We start from the raw sequence: 19,916 nt of genomic DNA on the forward strand, positions 1-19,916 counted from the left end.
GAGAGAGCTCCCGACCACCACCACCCGCCTCCTTCTCTTGGGAGTGGTGGTCATGGAACCCCCAACCCTAGGACAGTGCATCTCATGCCTTCCAATCAGCGGAGTCTCCTTCTGTTCCCTTCCCTCAGATGTACCATCTAGTCCACTCTCCGCATTAGTACCTGTGGAGAGAACATGAAAATGGTTACTTACCTGTATCTGCATTGCTGGTACATGGACGCTCCCCTTTCTTCTTCCTGGAGGTCACATGCTGCCAAATTTCTTCACCGTCCTCCTGTCCCCACAGTGCAACCTGCTCTGAATCTTCAGAATGTTGTGTCTGTAGAAGCATATCCTGACGTCTGTCCAAGAAATCTTCAGTTTCTCTTATGCAACGCAGGGTCGATACCTGTTGCTCCAAACCTTGAATCTTCTCTTCCAATATGGAGACCAGCTTGCACTTTGTACAAAATCGCTTCTGTCCTGTGGAAGAAAGACAAACATGGCACATCTAGTGCAGGTCACAACAGCTGAACACTCCCCATCCATATTACCTTCCTTCTACGAGCTTCCTCAGGAGTTGTAGTAACTACTCAGAGAAGTCAGCAAGATGTAGCCTCAGTAGGCTCTTCCCAGGTGAACTCCCAGGCAAACTCCCTCTATTAGCCTCTCTGCTGTTCGCATGACACAGAGGAGGGCATATTAGAAGAGACACTTCCTGTAGATCTGATGCAAGGCAGCAATTGTTAGCCATTGACTATCTGCAAGCCACTTCCCTAACATCATTCAGATCAGCAGTTCTCAACCCGTGGGCCACTTGCGGCCCAATCAGCACACAGCTGCGGCCCGTGTGACATCCTCAGGGCCATACAGGTTTTGTGTGTGTGTACAAACCACATTACACAGAGCTGCATATGCAGCCCACAATGGTAAATAGTTTGAGAACCTTTGATTCAGATCCTTCCTTAAGGTTCATTTTTTTCCTAAATGCCTACAAGAGACTCTAAAACCATTTTTAAGAAGTGGTCATTGGACAACTAGATGTGTCTATAATTGCTAAGAGCCATGAGACTGTACTACTGTAGCCATCAGTCTTCCTCACCTCTTCCTACTGCCACTTGTCATTTTGTATTAACAATGAAACTGAAGCCTTGTCAGGGAAATGACAGGCTCTTTATCTGTTTTGTAAAGCACCTGGCACACAACGGTGTGCTACAGTATAACAATCACACACAATGATTATATTTTTGATGCATCTCCACTACAGTGCTTGTAGGTGCTGTGCAACAGGACAGTAAAAGGCTGTCTAAATCAATATATAGAGGGGTTCACAGTAAGAGAAGAGGAAGGCAGAAAGGTAATAAAGAGCCCACGTGGTCACATGGACCATACCTTTGCAGGAGAGAAGAGTTTTAATAGGTCGGGAGGAGTTGAACATGGATGACAGGAGGGTAGGGACAGAAGGGGTGGTAAATTCCACCTCAAGGGGCCTACCACTTTCAAAGGGCCATTGCCCGAAAAATTAAGGTGACCAATAGAATTCCTATTGCAGGTGGGTGCAGCATGAATACACCAAAAGAGGCTTTTGGAGAAATGTCACCGGGGTAAATTGCAAAGGGTTTTTCAAAGCAGTCACGTAGTATTGGCTCGGTGTTCTCATTTGATGACAAAACTTTAAAAAAAAAAAAACAGGAGGCTCACAGCAAATAAACAGCCAGCCCTGAACATCTGGTACAGATTTTTGGCTGAACCATCATTCATGCTAAAAGCCACAAGACATCTGGAATTTGCAATCATTTTCACAAATAAACCAGCTGTCATCCAAATACTCACGAATGATAAATTATATCACTTTCCATGAATAACTCTTCATACTCATTTGCAAAGTAACTGCCAAATCACCTTTTGTACTAGCTCTAAAAACTAGTGCATAATTCTGAATAATTGTAGTGGATTCTTTGCATTTGAGAGCCTGTGCAAAAATGCGTCCAAAATGAAAACATAGCTTCATAGATTTGCTTAATATTTTTGTTTATATTGTTTCAATTGACTGGATAATGGATTGATTTGTCCCATTGTTCATTTTATTTCTCTTTCCAAATTAATAAAGAGCTTTAGGATGCAAAGCATGTAAGGCCAAATAGATAAGCCATTTATGATGTTGTACAACAATGGTTTGTGGCTCTCTCTTTAGTACACACCATTGCACACTTCACCTTACATAGTGAGCTGTTCTCATCAGTCTATTTAAACAGAGAATTCATTTCATCCATGAGTTATCTAAAAAGCAGGACTGCGTAAAGCTCTTTTGAAGAGACAAGATAGGTGAGGGCATATATTGTATTGGACCACCTTCTATTGGTGATAGAGACAAGCTTTCGAGCTTATACAGAGCTCTTCTTCAGGTCTATCCAATGGAAGTTGGTCCAATAAAAGATATTCTCTCACCCCCCATGTCTCTCTAAAAGAGCTTTACACAGTCCTACTTTTCAGATAACCCATGGATTACACGGCTACAACTCAACTGCATAAAGCTCCCTTTGTCATTAGATCAATGATCCCAAGAAAGAATAGGACAGAAAGGAATTGGGGGAACTCAGTATGAAAGTGCTCCTACTCTTCCTCTAAAATTTCCTTTCAGTTCCTGCAAATTCAGAGGACATCTCTCAAAAAGTGTCACCTTTCTCTATCACTATCTGTTCTTGCATCTAAATCTCTAGCACTGGCTATCCATCCGATTGAGAGCATCCATCAGGCAGTGACTGGAGTGGCATAAGAGAAAAACCTGCAACTAAGCAATTCCAGTGCTCACACAAAATGATAAAAGTGAACCATATGCAAGAGCAACAGTGATCCACACAAATCAGAGGGGTATTTTGGATATCTTGTTATTTGATTATTCTTCTTTAGCCATGCTAGTGATTCAGTCACTAGTGTGAATGTTATCCTATAGAGATGACAACTCCTAACTTCTCCATCTTCTCTTCTAGCCCTCTTCCACAAGGTTCCAGACAGTCTTTTAATCTCTGCCCTATTTAAAAACTCTGGTGCTTCAGCTAACAAGAGGGCAGAGCAACAGGCATGTCTCCACATAGTCCCCAGGACTCTCTGTTCAGTGGTATCAAGCCAAACAGTAGGTTTGAGCCCAAAGAGGTAACATGCAATTAGAAAAGTCCAGTGTATCCCAATTCTAAGGCAATGATCCCAGAATGGTAAATGCAAGCTTACCTCAGCAAGCAGGGACTTCCATCTCAGCAGAAACCTAGTTACAGTATGTTTCATGAGAACGCTTACCCACACAATCACCCTGCAAATGCCATATGCCTTCATTACATTTTTCCCCTTCAAAGTCTGATGTTGAAGAGCTCAGCTTTGTATTCACAATTCATCCCAACTCCAAAAGAAAGCAGGAGAGGGAGGGAGGTTTGAGTTTTGAAAGATAGCCCTTATTTCACATGAGTGAACTACTCATTAGTACAGAGGGAAGGGGGGGGAGGAAAGAAAGCCAGAGAATGCTAGGGAGTGGGGGCTGGGAAAAGATGATTGACTGGTGAAGAGGGGACCTTAATATGTTTAAACTTTTTAAAAGAAAGAAAAGAAAAAAAAAACACTTTTTGCTGCTAATTTGAACCATCGTCTAGATGGGCCAGTTTTAGTCTAGTGTGCTTATTTGCTACTAGCAAAATGTTGTTTGCTTTTAAAAACATTATTTTAATTGTATAATTTTTTTCTGTAAAATTTGTATTACAAGCCAAAAAAAAAATCAGTAAACTTTCATCTGTTGTTCAAATCATTTGACACTGTCCCTTTAAAATTTAAGGACTAGGAAATACTTAGAATTAAGAATATTTGTGTCCTAGACTAAATTGAACTTTTGCTTGATCTATCATTTTTAAATAAGTTGTCCTTCATTGAACAGTTCCTTCTGCTATTACCAAAAAGATCTGTTCTACCATTAACTCCAAGGTTATACTTCCCTCTGAAATCTCCAATAAAGCCAGAAGGAAAAGTAAGTGGCTTAATTCCCAAACTTGAGTACCAAACATTACACCAGATCCTAATGCCTAGATCATAAAGAACAGAGCTAAGACACCAAGTAAAAGAAATGCATCTCCCAGCCTAAGACAGCTATAGAACAAATGCTGAAGTGCTGGACAAAGGATGTTTTCTAAAAGATAAAGATTATTGCTGCACTACTCAGGCAAAAACTGCCCTTGTCCATTTTTATTGACAATGTTCTGTGATTTTCCAGGTTATTTTGCATTCTGATTCCCCTTTAACTACTTTTTTGTCAACTGTTTGGTTCAATAATTCAGTGAAAGACAACAAAAAATTAGGCAGTAATGATACAGTACAGCCTGTAAAGATAAATAACTATGCACTGCTCTGCAGAAATTGTTCGAGTCGCCCTCTGTTAAACCAAGGCTCTACTCCAACCACATTGTTCTTTTTGCATGAAGTATCCTCAGTTACTCAAAACAAGGTCTGAGTAATTCCCAACAACTCATATACAATGAAAACTAGACTATTAGTTTGGTCCATTTGAATAATGAAAGATCCAACAAAGCTTATCTAGGTAAAGAGCAACCTGTATGACTTTTATCACGAGTGTTTTCAGAAATACCATTTGCATTAGCTATGCAAAAATGAGGTAATGTACCCATAACATCAGAACGGCCATACTGGGTCAGACCAATGGTCCATCTATCCCAACATCCTGTCTTCCAACAGTGGCCAGGTGCTTCAGAGGGAATGAACAGAATAGGGCAATTTATTGAGTGATCATATCATCTAATCCCAGCTTCTGGCAGTCAGAGGTTAGAGCAAGGAGTTGTGTCCCTGACTATATTGGCTAATAGCCATTGATGGACCTATCCTGCAAGAATTTACCCAATTCTTTTTTAACTTAGTTATAGTTTTGGCCTTCACAACATCCCCTGGCAAGGAGTTCCACAGGTTGTCTGCGCATTGTGTGAAGAAGTACTTCCTTATGTTTCTTTTAAGCTGCTCTTATTTTCAGAGTCGTGGGCTGAGAAATCTAGTACAATATTAGCTATAAATAAATCAATGCAGCAGCACATGTATACACTTTTCATCTATAGATTTCAAGACACATGACCAAGGAGGGTATCATCTCCATTTTTTAGATGGGGAAACAGAGTCAAAGAAAGGAAGCAACTTGGCCAAGGTCGCACAGTGAGTCAGTGGCAGAGTCAGGAATAGAACTTAGATCTCCTGATTCCACAGGACTGAGCCCATTGCTATAACACAGATTTATGTGTGTGTGTATGTACGTGCGTGCTTGAAACTGAACAAAAAGTAGTTTTAGGTAAAAGCACTCTGGTTTATATCAATCATATATCAGACGAAAAAGCTGTGTCCCCATTAATTTATTCCTGATACCGCCTTAAAAAAAAGTTACGATACAACCGCTTTGGGTTCTAAAACCTTGGGTAACAGCAGCTCAGCTTTATAAGAACTCTATGAAGTACGTAAATATTATTACACCATTTACATGAGGAGACACAAAGTTAAATGACTTGCCCAAGATCACCCACTTATTGTCAGAGCTAGAACTCCCAATCCTTACATCCAGATCAGTATTCAAACCACTAGACCACACTCTACCTCTCCATAATTACAGACTGTGCCTCTTGTAGCCCACAAAATATACAGTTGACTGAAACAGAAAATGCTCTAAACACATTTGAGACCTACAAAACATTTAAGTCTCTATCTATGCTGCACTGGTTAGTATTCATACTGAAAATCAGGAGTGCTGGGGGAGGGGTGGGGGGAAGGCCATTTGGCCCAGCATGGAACAATTCTTTTTTTTACCATTACATACTCCCCACAATGCCATCTAATTAGTTTTTTTGTCACAACAACCCTAACTACTGAGCTATTCCAGGCATTTTAATTGTCTGGAACAAAAAAAGGATACCTTGAAATGCACAGTAGAAACAGAAAAATTATGTTGGATACAATATTTGTATCATGAGGTTTTAGGGATGAACAGTTCATGGGGGGGAAAAAGAGTAAGCATATTTAATGAGAAGCATGGTTATTTAAATGGAAAAGGATGTAAGTGGATAGATTTCCAAGGAAAGATCTGAATGAAGGAGTGAAAGGAAGAGAGAACACAAGGTTAGGTGCAAACTGTGGTAAGCAGAACAGGGAAAAGAGGGTCAAAGTAATATCTATACAACAGGGACGTAGCATTGCTATTGACACTTAGGGCATGTCTACACTGCAGCTGGCAGCATGCGTCCCAGCCCAGGTAGCCAAACATGCACTAAATCAGCTCAAACTAGCATGCTAAAGATAGCACTGTCTACATTGCGCCATGGGCGGTGGAACAGGCTAGCCAGCAGAGTACAAGTCTGCTCAACTCCCTGGGTCCATACTTAGGGGTGTGTCTATGGCCATGTCTACACTATGAAAGTACTCCGATTTTACAGAAGTCGATTTTTGGGAACAGATTGTATAAAGTCGAGTGCATGCGTCCACACTAAGCACATTAATTTGGCGGTGTGCATCCACAGTACCGTGGCAAGCGTCGACATTCTAAGTGGTGCACTATAGTGGTAGCTATCCCACAGTTCCGGCAGTCCCCGCTGCCCACTGGAATTCTGGGCTGAGCTGCCAATGCCTGATAGGGCCAAAAATTTGTCATGGGTGGTTATGGGTAAATGTCATCAGTCAACCCTCCCTCCCTCCATGAAAGCAATTGCAGACAATCATTTTGCACACTTTTCCCTGGATTGCCCGAGCAGATGCCATAGCATGGCTAGCATGGAGCCCGTTTAGCTCACCGCAGCAGTTATGACCATTGTAAACACCTCGCGCATTATCATGCAGTTTATGCAGAACCAGCACCTGAAAAACCAGGGGAGGAGGCGACGGCAGCGCGGTGATGAGGACATGAACACAGATTTCTCTAAAACCGCAGTCCCCAGCAATTTGGAGATCATGGTGTTTCTCGGGCAGGCTCATGCTGTGGAATGCCGATTCTGGGCCCGGGAAACAAGCACAGAGTGGTGGGACTGCATAGTGTTGCAGGTTTGGGATGATTCCCAGTGGCTGCAAAACTTTCGCACACATAAGGGCACTTTCATGGAACTTTGACTTGCTTTCCCCTGCCCTGAAGCACAAGAATACCAAGATGAGAGCAGCCATCACAGTTCACAAGCGAGTGGCAATAGCCCTGTGGAAGCTTGCAATGCCAGACAGCTACCGATCAGTCGGTAATCAATTTGGAGTAAGCAAATCTACTGCGGGGGTTGCTGTGATGCAAGTAGCCAATGCAATCATTGAGCTGCTGCTATCAAAGGTAGTGACTCTGGGAAATGTGTAGGTCATAGTGGATGGCTTTGCTGCAATGGGATTCCCTAACTGTGGTGGGGCTATAGATGGAATCCATATCCCTATCTTGGGACCGGACCAACAGGGCAGCCAGTACATAAACCGCAAGGGATACTTTTCAATGGTGCTGCAAGCACTGGTGGATCACAAGGGACGTTACACCAACGTCAACATGAGATGGCCAGGAAAGGTTCATGACACTCACGTCTTCAGGAACTCTGGTCTGTTTAAATGGCTGCAGGAAGGGATTTACTTCCTAGACCAGAAAATAACTGTTGGGGATGTTGAAATCGATGAAGTGAGCTGTAGCTCACGAAAGCTTATGCTCTAATAAATTTGTTAGTCTCTAAGGTGCCACAAGTACTCCTTTTCTTTTTGCGAATACAGACTAACACGGCTGCTACTCTGAAATGGCTATAGTTATCCTTGGGGACCCAGCCTACCCCTTAATGCCCTGGCTCATGAAGCCGTACACAGGCACCCTGGACAGTAGTCAGGAGCTGTTCAACTATAGGCTGAGCAAGTGCAGAATGGTGGTAGAGTGTGCATTTGGACGTTTAAAGGGTCGCTGGCGCAGTTTACTGACTTGCTCAGACCTCAGCGAAATCAATATTCCCATTGTTATTGCTGCTTGCTGTGTGCTCCACAGTCTCTGTGAGAGTAAGGGGGAGACATTTATGGCAGGGTGGGAGGTTGAGGCAAATCGCCTGGCCGCTGAATATGCACAGCCAGACACCAGGACGATTAGAAGAGCACAGCAGGAAGCGCTATGCATCAGAGAAGCTTTGAAAACCAGTTTCATGACTGGCCAGGGTACTGTGTGACACTTCTGTTGTTTCTCCTTGATGAAAACCTGCCCCCTTGCTTGACTCTAAGTTCCCTGTAAGCCACCCACCCTCCTCCCTTCGATCACAGCTTGCTTGCAAAGGAAATAAAGTCACTATAATTTAAAAAACATGTATTCTTTATTAATTGATTATAAAAATAGGGAGATAACTCACAAAGTAGACCGGGAGGGGTGTGGGAGGAGGATAGGAGGGAAGGAAAAGGCCACTTCAAAACTTGTTGAATGACAGCCTTCTGTTGCTTGGGCTGTCCACTGGGGTGGAGTGGTTGGGTGCCCGGAGCCTCCCCCTCCAACGTTCTAGGGCATCTGGGTGAGGAGGCTATGGAATTTGGGGAGCAGGGGCTGCAGCGGCAGTCTGTGATCCTGCTGCCGTTCATGAACCTCCACCAGACGCCGGAGCATGTCCGTTTGATCCCGCAGTAGCCTCAGCGTTGCCTCATGCCTCCTCTGATCTTTCTGCCGCCACCTCTCCTCACGTTCATCGGCCACTTTCCTGTACTCTGCTATTGTGTCCCTCCACACATTTTGCTGAGCTCTATCAGTGTCGGATGACTGTATGAGCTCAGAGAACATTTAATCACGTGTGTGTTTTTTTCTCCACCTTATCGAGATAGCCTTTGGGACGGAAGAGGGAGGTTTGAAACATTTGCAGGAAAAACATTTGGAGGAAAAAAAGGGAGTGAAGTATTTAAAAAGATACATTTTACAGAACAATGGCTATACTCTTTCACGGTGAACGACACTATTCACATTACATAGCACATGTGATTTTGGTACAAGGTCGCATTTTGCAACTTATTTTGAGTGCCTGCGGCTTTGGTGTGAGAGATCACACATGCAGTGCCAGGCAACAGAAGTCAGCTTGCAGGCGGCCATGGTAAGCCATAGTCTTTCAGCTTCTGCAACCTTCATAACAACAATGCCCTCTTCTACCATACCAAGCAAAGCACGATGAGTTTGCCATTTAGTGCTGTGGTTTTCCTGTTAACGTGCAGCAGCAGAAACCAAACTAGCCCTACCCCGCATCCAATTCTCTGGGATGATTGCTTTACCCCTCACCCCACTGCATGGCTGGTATCAGGGAAGATCCCTGCTAGCCAAACGCAAACAGCTCACGCCAACGGCTCCCCCACTCCCACCGCATGGCTAACTGCGGGGAGGATTTCTTTTCAGCCACAGGCAAACAGCCCAGTAGGAACAGCCACCTCTGAATGTCCCCTTAATTAAATTCCCCTATTTCAACCAGGTTACCATGAACAATATCACTCTCCTGAGGATAAACACAGAGAGATAAAGAATGGATGTTGCTTGAATGCCAGCAAACACCGGGACCATACGCTGCCAGGCTTTGTCATGCAATGATACCAGATTACTTGCTACTAACATGGTGTGGTAAAGTGTCCTACCATGGAGGAGGGAATAAGGCTGCTCTCCCCAGAAACCTTCTGCAAAGGCTTTTAGAGTACTTCCAAGAGAGCTTCATGGAGATGTCCTTGGAGGATTTTCACTCCATCCCCAGACACGTTAACAGACTTTTCCAGTAGCTGTACTGGCCACAAATGCGTCCGAAGTCCTCAGGGCTACTTAATCATTAAAAAATGCTTGCTTTTATAACATATATTATATTTTAAAAGGTACACTCACCAGAGGTCCCTTCTCCGCCTTCGTTGGGTTGGGAGGGTATTTCAGTCAGGGTGAGAAAAAGATTCTGGCTGTCGGGGACAATGGTGTGCTTTGTCCCCGACAAAGATCTCCTCAAGCTCGTCCTCTTCCTCATCTTCCCTGTCCACAAAATCCTCAGGCATGGCGAGAACCCTATCCTTGGAATCCATGGACAGGGGTGCGGTAGTGGTGGCGCCCCCCCCTAGAATTGCATGCAGCTCAGCGTAAAAACGGCATGTCTGGGGCTCTGTCCCAGAGTGTCCGTTTGATTCTTTTGTTTTCTGGTACACTTGTCTGAGCTCCTTAAGTTTCACGCGGCACTGTGTTGCGTCCCTGCTGTAGCCTCTGTGCCTCATGGCCTCGAAGATTTTTTTAAATGTTTTGGCATTTTGTCTTTTGGAACGTAGTTCTGATAGCATGGATTCCTCTCCCCATACAGCGATCAGATCCAGTACCTCCTGTTCGGTCCATGCTGGAGCTTTTATTCAATTCTGGGACTGTATGGTCACCTGTGCTGATGAGCTCGCCTGGCCAAACAGGAAATGAGATTCAAAAGTTCCTGGGGCTTTTCCTGTACACCTGGCCAGTGCATCTGAGTTCAGAGAGCTGTCCAGAACGGTCACAATGGTGCACTGTGAGATAGCTCCTGGAAGCCAATACCGTCAAATTGCATTCACACTAACCCTAATTTGAAACGGCGATGTCGATTTCAGTGCTAATCCCCTCGTTGGGCAGGAGTACAGAAATCAGTTTTAAGAGCCCTTTATGTACAAAAAAATGGCTTTGTTGTGTGTATGGGTGCAGGGTTAATTTGATTTAACGCTGCTAAATCCGACATAAACTCACAGTGTAGAACAGGCCTAAATTGTAACACTGGTGGCAACATGGGTCAGCCACCTAAATCCCATCCACACCATAACTATCACTGAGTTCCTCAGCTGTCACATCACACTAGCTTGAGTGTTGATGATACCTAATATTTCCTCTCTAAATATAAATTTACCAATCCCCAGTTTTCAGGCAACAGCAAGTTGAGCTAATTTACAGTTAGTCCATGAGTTTGGATCATTTCTAATAGATTAGAAAAACAAATACTGACCCTTTCCTTTGATAAGTACTCACTTTCATCTATATATTTGTCATTTTTGTCCATTGCCATAGTCCATTTATTTTAACAGATTTAATAGGATTTCCTGGTGAATTCTGTTATTAATGCAACAACAGAGACAGTAACTCATATTCCCTTGGACAGGTATCCAGTTTTCACAAGCTAGCATTCAGCTACTTCCATTTGTCTTTGTTCCAGGGTACGGGAATTCCTGAATCTAATGACTAGTGTATATATTCTTATTGATCTTATTCTGTTATCCTGACAGACAAGCTGAAGAGGATCAGGCTGTAATGAAACTAAGTACAGCAGACAACAGACACAATTACTAGATAAATCACACAAAAACGAGGAGCTAGGACTAGAACTCTAGTCCATTAGCTTCCAAAACACAGGCCTTCCAGCCACATTAAGTAACGATGTGTAATTATATATAATAGCACAGTCCCAAACACTTCTGGCCACAAGAGACCCCACCATACTTCACATAAGAAGTGCTAACCCTCAGCCTGGCCAAATTTCAGCTCCAGTAATTATAGGGACACAGACTGCAAAGGAAGCTACTGTACATCTACAGTGATCAGAAAAAAAACCTTAAGAACTTGACTTTTTAGTGGTAAGTAGGTGGTTAATGCACTAGCCTTCCATTCCTGAAGATCTGCCTTTAAATCCTGTTTAACCTAACAAGTAATTAGGGTTATCGTCATTTTAGCCTAGTCCCTAGTGAACATCTGTCTGCTTCTCTGTGCTACCGCATACTGTAACATAATAGGTAATCGATAAGCAAGAGCCTTATTTTCTGTTCTAGGTCTCTATGTCTACATTACAAAGCCTGTACTGGCACAGCGATTCCACCAGAGCAAACCTAGCAGAGGGATTTGTTCTGTCTCCTGTAAGACCACCACCTCACCGAATGACATTAGCTATAGCAACAGCAGCACTCTTCTGTCTCCATAGCTGCACTACAGAGGGGCTTTTGTCAGCATAGTTATGTCAGTAGGGGCCGACCAGAGGCTGCTCAAGACAATCTGCTGCTGCAGGCAAAACTTCAGTGTGCTGCCCCCAGTCTGTATTGTGGGGCGGAGGGGGTAGCCAGAGGATCCCCTTCTCCTGGGACCTGCATGGGAGTGGGGTGCAGTGGAAGAGGAGGAGACCGCCACAGGGCGGGGCTCCTGTCCAGTTCTGGCTTAGGTTGCTCTCAGGCTTCAGTGGAAGGAGGAGCTTCCCTGAAAGGTGTGGAGGACCGTAAAAGCAGAGCTGAACCCTTCCTCCCCCCCCCCCAGGAGTGGGATAGCCTAGTCAGCTAGACCAGTAACACTGGGGAGAGTGAAGACAGGGAGTTGGGGGTGTCTGGGAAATGTGGGGTGGGCTCTAGATGCCTGCGGGAGGCCAAGTGGGATGTGCACAGATGGGCACTCGGTGCCTGCATAGAGGTTCATTCTCACCCCCTCCCATGAATATGTCTGTCAAGAGCAGGTACCAGGTGCCCAGATGTCCCTGCCTCTTACCAGTGAGATGGGAAACTCCACCCTACTGCTGCTTCCCTCCATCAAATTGGCATCCCTACAATGCTCATCCGCAGGGGCCTCTCCAAGCAAGGCTGCCCCGCAGCCAGCCTGACCTGGACCTACCGCACCAGCAGAGCACACTAGCAGGGTTTACACAGAGCTGTTAGAGCACTACATGTTAAAGCATTCTGCAAATCACACTCCCATTAACCAAGTCTGCAGCACTGTGTACAGTAGCTTCTCCCAGAAATCTGCCACTGTAGGCAGCTGCCTAGTTTGCCTATAGCTAGAGTGGCCTCTGCCCCGACAGACATAAAACATGTACCAGCATAGCTGAGTGTGAGAGGCCAGGCCAGGCCAGGCCAAGAGAAGGGTGTTAGCATAACTACGTGGAAGATGTTTGCAAAGCATTTACACTACAGTATTTCTGACTCTAGATAGTGTTTTTGCTCCAGATTTCATGAGCACCAAATTCATGCTAATGTATCTGTCTAAATTTAAACTGGAATGGTGCATTTCTAAATTTATATACATGTATCTGCCATATTAAAATTAGTCCTTTAGTGACTAACATCTCAATTAACATCTTATCTTGGTAAAACCAAATGTGCAAAGTTAAATCTAGAGGGTGTATGCTCTTGCTTCATTGAAATGAACGTGAGTTGGGCCATTTATTTCTTCAAGAGCAGGATCACACTTTCATTAGTAAATGAATACATTTTCTCCCCCATTATAAGTGAGCGAGAAACTTAATACAGTACCTAAATGCATCAATGCATTTTTATTGCCACAGGAAATAATAATTGGGGTAACCAGAAACAAGAATGATTCATTTATCATGCTCACTGATATTTTCTTTATAAAACTTTGGTTTATGCTGCAGGGTTCCCCTCCCCTGCCCCGCCCCCCATCCTTAAAAATGGTAGATAGGTTAAAATATTTTTATTGTTTATTCCTAATTTTAAAATTTACATTTTAATGATGCTTTTACTACAGTCTGTGTGCTAATTCCCCATTTTTATTACTGATTACTGCTTTTTAGTAATGGCCTCACAAAAACTTTTCTGGCTAAGAAATGCATAGTAAATGATGCAATGTGCATGTTAAAGTTACAGAAAAACAAGCCAATCCTTTGGTTGATGAAGAAGAATGTATTTATTCTACATTATAATCAGCTTATTTATTAAATTCTTATTAATGTGCTAGGCATTTAAGTCCTGAGCAAGAGTATTTTTAATACAAGATGGTATAAATGCATTTTCCATCTAAACAGAACGTGGTAAATCAGTATAAAACTGCACTTGAGTCATTTCTAACGGCATCTGACTTAATGTATCATTTTAACATGTGCCATACCCAACAGTGACCCTTATGCCTCAGTATCATGGCAGTGACAAAGATCCGATTAAGGTGTAGAGGGTCAGATTTAGTCTTGTAGGTCAGGTAGTGATTCTAAGGGGGTTCCAACAGTTGCCTGCAGGAGACAAGATGACAAAATTTGTTCCCATTTTCTCTTTATAGTAACTTCAATGAGATTTTTTTTTAGTCATGTTCTACTCATGCACGAAAAGCAGTTCCTATTCTACTAAGTCGATACCTGCAGCAGCTTGTTTAAAACACCGTAAAACCTGGCACTGCCTTTAAATGGCAATGAAGGCAAAGAATTTGGGAGCATAAGCAGCTATGTGTAGAATTTTGGTATGAGCAAAAATCGAGAACCCTCAATACTAGAGATAAACTAAATTTATATTAACGTAATGAACCAGCCACATACAACTTTGTGATCAGTAGCCTTAACTCCATGGATTTAACTATCATCTACTCAGATTGAAATCAGGACCTTTTACTCCTGAAGCACAAGTCCCTGCTGCTTGAGCTAAAGGAGAATCTCTTTTCATTGTAATAGTATACAGTGTGGTGGCTTTTATCCACTGAATGCTGTGCTCATTAGACAGACACATTATGTAATCCTCTATTCAAGCACATTTGACTTCTTTACCCAGCAGGGGCAGTGGTGACACACTCTAATAAAGTCCCAATTTCTCATCATGTGACATTTTCTAAGCAGTTTCCATGTTCCACAATAAGACATATCTCGGAAATTTGCTCCGAAGTATGCAACATTTGCAGAGAAAGCCAACAAGATTATTAGTGACCTGTAAAAAGATTAAGATAAGCCAAGAATTTCAGTTGCAAATCGAAGATCTCAAACTTCACAACTTCACCACCACACTTTTACTTGCTAAAGGAGAGAAGTTCCTGTTAAATATACTCCCCGTGTTGGGTCGCCCTCAAAGTTATATAGGTATGATAGAATTCTGATTATGTAGTAGTAGAAGTAAAGATAGACAAAAGAGTATATAGGTATTGTAAAAAGGTATGAACATCAGTTCCATGCTGTTGAATTTCACTCTGTAACAAATGCAAGGCCTAAGAGCTAATTATTTCAGGCCGGTACAGGACAAAGAGTCTGTGCTGGAAAGTGATAAGAACTTTGAGGAAACAATGCTGTTCTTTAAAACAACACCCTGATGCTCTTCCCCTGCGGGGGCCCCTTGTCATGCCTATGTATCTTGGTATCCAAAGAGGGAAAAATAGATAGTGGGATAGAACTTGGTAAATGAATCAAGAGTCATAGATTGTATTGTTAAATAAAAGAATGAATGATGAGTGCATGGAATTGAGAGCCTGAAGCAGGGAAATAATTGGTTAGTAACTGGTGCCAGCCTAATCCTAAGAATTTCAACCTTGATATCCATGGGCCAAAGAATATGCAAAGTGGAGATAACCGGATGATCCCCGGAGGGCGAATCGGAATCCACCCAAAATGTATCAAGGAAGAACAAGAAGATAACACCTAGCCATCATGGAGCCATCGTGGATGTACCACCTGCTGATTGAGCTGATTGATGGTCATCTCAATTGTAAATTCAGCATGATGAAGCTTCTCCCATAGACTTGTATTGAGCCAGAGACCTATAAAAATTGGGTCCAGGGACTGTGTTCTTTGAGTCTGGTTCTACGACCACCCTCCAGGAGCACTGGATGCGCATCTGACAACGACTCGGCTCCACTCTCGTGTCCCGGCCACCTGACCAGTGACTTGGCACAAGCAACATCTAGGCTGGTAACTATAACAACCTTTATGTAGAACCTGTGTGTGAATGTCTGTGTGTATGAATGGATCTATATAGAAATTGCATATAGGAATATTTTGTTGTATTTACAATAAACATGGCAATTTTCCTTGTCCCTCTTACAAGATCCTGTTGGTATCATTTTTATTAGTGTAACACCTGCTTCTCTTTTCTGTTTCATTGTTGTGTATGGCATGAGAGGTGCCTAACGAGCTTTGTTTTATGTCCTCTATTATAAGACTAGGCCAAGGTAGTCACAAGGATATTTTCATTTGGCGTTATTTTATATTTCCTGTCAGAACCTTTGCAGCATGAATGCGGGAGAGTATCACATTGTAATGCATGATGCCTCTCATGAGACACTCCGGTGGAGTGCTATTGGTATGACCTTTTCAATCCTTTCATTTTTTTAAATGGGCTGTATCATTCTCTCCCTTTCTGCAGAACAAAGGTTAGTTAGGATGCGACCAAAGGCTCATCAGGGTGGGTAGAATATGTGAAATGTCAAAAATTCAGACTTTCCTTTTCAGGGAGGCCAAAACAACATGGAAAGCCAAGCTCCTCCCCACTCCTGTCTTCACAGGGTCCTCTGAGACAGGAAGAACAATGAAGAGTTTGAAGCTTGCAGGGTAAACTCCATTGAACAGCACTACGTTCCTGATAAACAAAAATCTCCTTTTTTGTATTATGATTTTTTAGTGCTCCAAGACCATACCATCATGACTTTTTGTATCCTTCACATAATAGTTATTCTTCATATTGCTTTTTGTGCTGGGCAGATATAGGATACATTTGTCAGCCTAGTCACACACTGTGTGCAAATTACTCCCTAAGAATAGTCTCAAAAGTCCCAACAAAACATTGATATTTATACAGCCAGAAATTCACGAAAACAGAAAATACCCATTAAGTGTAGTGGCATAATGGGTGTTTGTCTCACCAGATAACAGTGTAGTTTTATGTGGTTACTGTAAAGCATCACTTTAAAGTGTTCATACTGTCTTTTACCACCCTCTGTACTTGGAAACTGTTCTGAGAAACTTCAGCTGTTCTACATCTCCAAGAAGGGATGACTAGGCTGACTTAACCACAGGGCAAGAGAGAGAGAGATTCCATAATGTTCCCGTTGTGCAACTTTTCTGTCTGTTTTCAGGATTCATTTATTCCAGCAGATAGGTGTGACACATCTCAGAGCCCTTTGAATACTTTGCATTCTGTAATCCTCAACCTAAAACTGCCAACATACATATTTCACCTAAGGACATTCAGCTGCTGCAAGGAACTGAAAATAGCCAGAAAGCTTTGCAAGAATTGTAAGCAAAGCCAAGACTTTACTTTCTATTCCTGCTACACACACTGTGCATTTAAATAAGTGTAACCAAGAGTGGCATCAAGCGGATAAGATAGTTTGTAGTCAGAGTGCATCTCATTTATCTCCAGGATACTGAGAGAGATAATTCGTTGGGATTTTTTTAAATGGTTTTTCTATGAATTCATGAAACATAGAACTAGTTTTGACCTTTAAGGTTTCAACAAAAGGCTCAACTTCCAGCTCTATGTTTTCGTTTTTTATTCATCTCCCTTAGCATCTGAAAAAACAAGCTCATAATGATCTCATCTAACAAGTCCCAGTATCTGAGAAGAAAATAGTTGGATAACAAACAATAATTTCCCCCTTCCTCATGCTCAACTTCAATAGTTTACCATTAGATCCACTGAATATAACAGATAAACAGGAGAGATGCCTAATGACATTCTTTCACCTTGAAATAAAGCTGTTCCAAACTATGTTAGGAAATATCTCTCAGCTTTGTGCAAAGAAACTAAAGTCAGGTAAAATATTAGTCTCTTGCAGCATATTAAAAATCAAGAATATTTTAACTAAATGTAATTGTACAGTTGGATATTCTTTTTTAGCATGTAGCCTCAGCCCCCAGCTTCTTTTCTGAGTCTATCCTTATATAAAAAGAAAGAGAGGGAGAGATTTAATCTGAAATATGTGAACAGGAAGTAGTAATATTAAAATTTAGCATTAGATAAGCAAATAAGCTGGTTTTAAGAAAGGACTCAAGTACAACACGTTAGGTTGTTTTGGGATTTTAGTTTTGTTTTTTAATATCATAATTATATACAGCAGGGGTTCTCAAACTTCATTGCACCATGACTCCCTTCCGACAACAAAACTTGCTATATGACCCCAGGATGGAGGGATTAAAGCCTGAGCCCACCCAAGCCCTGCCACCATGGTGGGGAAGGTCAAAGCCAAAGTCCCACTGCCCCCCCTGGGGAGGGAGGAGCTGAAAACCAAGGGCTTCAGCCTCAGGCAGGGGGCCTGTAATCTGAGCCCCAGTGCTAAGGCTGAAGCCCTCAGGCTTCGGCCCCAGACAGTGGGGCTCGGGCTTTGGCTTAGGCCCCTGGCCCCAGCAAATCTAAGTCAGCTCTGGTAACCTCATTAAAACAGGGTTGCAGCCCACTTTGGGGTCCCAACCCACAGATTGAGAACCACTGATATACAGCTTTTCTCATCGAGGAGAATGCCCAATTTGCCTTTTTAAAAGTGTTTAAGTTACTCTCATTTGAGGCACCATTTGCTCATTGCCAAGCTTAACAAGAAGTGCATACACACTACATCACTTCAGAACAGATGTCTATTAAGCAAACATTATTGCATAATTAACTACTACTGGGGTAATGGTTTGTTTATTTATTTTTGTTACTAGCACACAAACTAGAAGTGATTTGGGGGACTTGAAAACTCCATCACTCATTCTTTTTGGTCCATCATTTAAGGCTTTCAGAGTGTTGAAGTATAGGGTTAATTTAAGGGCAGTGTTTAATGTGCATCATACTGTCACCAGTTTTCAATTTTCATAAAACAGAGATCAAATATTAGAGATTATTACTCAGGCTGTCTGTGTAAGAGACACAACCAAGATAAAGCCTGACAGAGTACTTTGGCAGGAGAATATACAGAAGTTTACCTTATGCCTTCTTGCTCCATGGAAAAATCCTGCAGTCTTCAACAGATGTAATAGGGTTCTATGAAATTTAAAAGAAGCACTCTTTTCAACTGTTGATTCTACTGGGCTTTCAGTAAGGTTGATATACATACACCAGGACGGAGAAATAAGTCTCTTGCATTTCCAAAATCTTTTCAAGGTAAATTGTAATAAAAACTAAATGAAGTGGAAACAAATGAATAAGATTGTATCAAAGTCACAAAATCAGTTTAGAGATGGAATCTAGAGACTTGTTAGTAGATCTAGTTGGAAAATGTTTTCTCCTTTCCAAAAGGACTTTATTTTTTATTTTTGACAAAGTGAAAATAGTTGTCCAAAAATTGAAAACTATTGAACAAAACAAAAGCAGGTTTAGATTGTTTGTAGAAAACTTTTTACAAAAGTTTGCTAAAAATCAAAACACACCAATTTCTGTCAAAAATAGTTTTATTGAAAAATTTTTGACCATTGCCACTTTTAATCCATCTCCTTGCCAGCACAGGATTGGTCCATTTATTAGGTGTTTTGTCCAATCTTGTTTAAAATGTGTCAAGCAGTGAGACTTCAACTGCTCATAGGAAATTATTCCTCAGGCTTCCACTAGGAAATGTTGCCTGTGGAGTAGAGATTTTTGTTTAAAAAAAAACAAACCAACCAATATTTCTGTACTGTAGCCCTAGAGTAGATGCGGTGACACCTGCATAAGTATGCTTTTGCCAGTAGAGTTTATTTTGTTCGGGGAACCAGTAGAAACTTCACAGGCAAAACTCTTCTAGTCTAGACATGGCCTAATAGATCTCACCCATCAGGAATATTTTCTTGATATCCAGCCTCAGTTTTCCTTTTTTTTTAATCCCATGACTTCTACTTGTATCACCTTTTATAATAACCAAATAATTAGTCCTCCTCCTGACTGTTCAGATATTTGGAAGTTATAAATTCCCTAGAGTGAGGAAGTGGGAATTGCCCATAATATTTTATGCCCCCCGAGTGTGCCTTAGTTACCCCTATATTTTGCATAGCAACCCAGTGGGGTGGATGGAGGAGAACTGTTTGCTCTCAGGGCAGGATAAGAAAATAGGTATGAATGTCATCTAGTTGTCTGAGCCTGAATGGGTCATTGAAAAAAGACTGGTTGAGCCTGACCTATCAGAGAGAGATGGATTTCCCCAACTCTCAGCAGGGAAGATGAGCAAAAAAATCCCAGTTTGAGAACAAAGGATTGGGAAGGTGTGAGGTGTGTGTGGGGGGAATAAGTTAACTGCTACAAGGGAGTCACGGCCTTCACCTGGGAACTGACCGAGGAAGTCA

General features: G+C 42.2%; 1 long non-coding RNA gene across 1 annotated transcript in view; it reads right to left on the reverse strand.

Moving 5' to 3' along the window:
- Positions 1–19,218, reverse strand: part of LOC122461201 — a 162,238-nt gene extending 143,020 nt beyond the window's left edge. The window contains exons 1-2 of the long non-coding RNA XR_006283009.1: positions 19,072–19,218; positions 18,588–18,645 (exon numbers count right to left, since the gene is read on the reverse strand). This is a non-coding gene — a long non-coding RNA (uncharacterized LOC122461201). The remainder of the gene's footprint in view (positions 1–18,587; positions 18,646–19,071) is intronic.
- Between the last annotated feature and the right edge of the window lie 698 nt (positions 19,219–19,916).

This window comes from Dermochelys coriacea, chromosome 7, assembly GCF_009764565.3.
Source record: "Dermochelys coriacea isolate rDerCor1 chromosome 7, rDerCor1.pri.v4, whole genome shotgun sequence".
Taxonomy (NCBI): Eukaryota; Metazoa; Chordata; order Testudines; family Dermochelyidae; genus Dermochelys; species Dermochelys coriacea.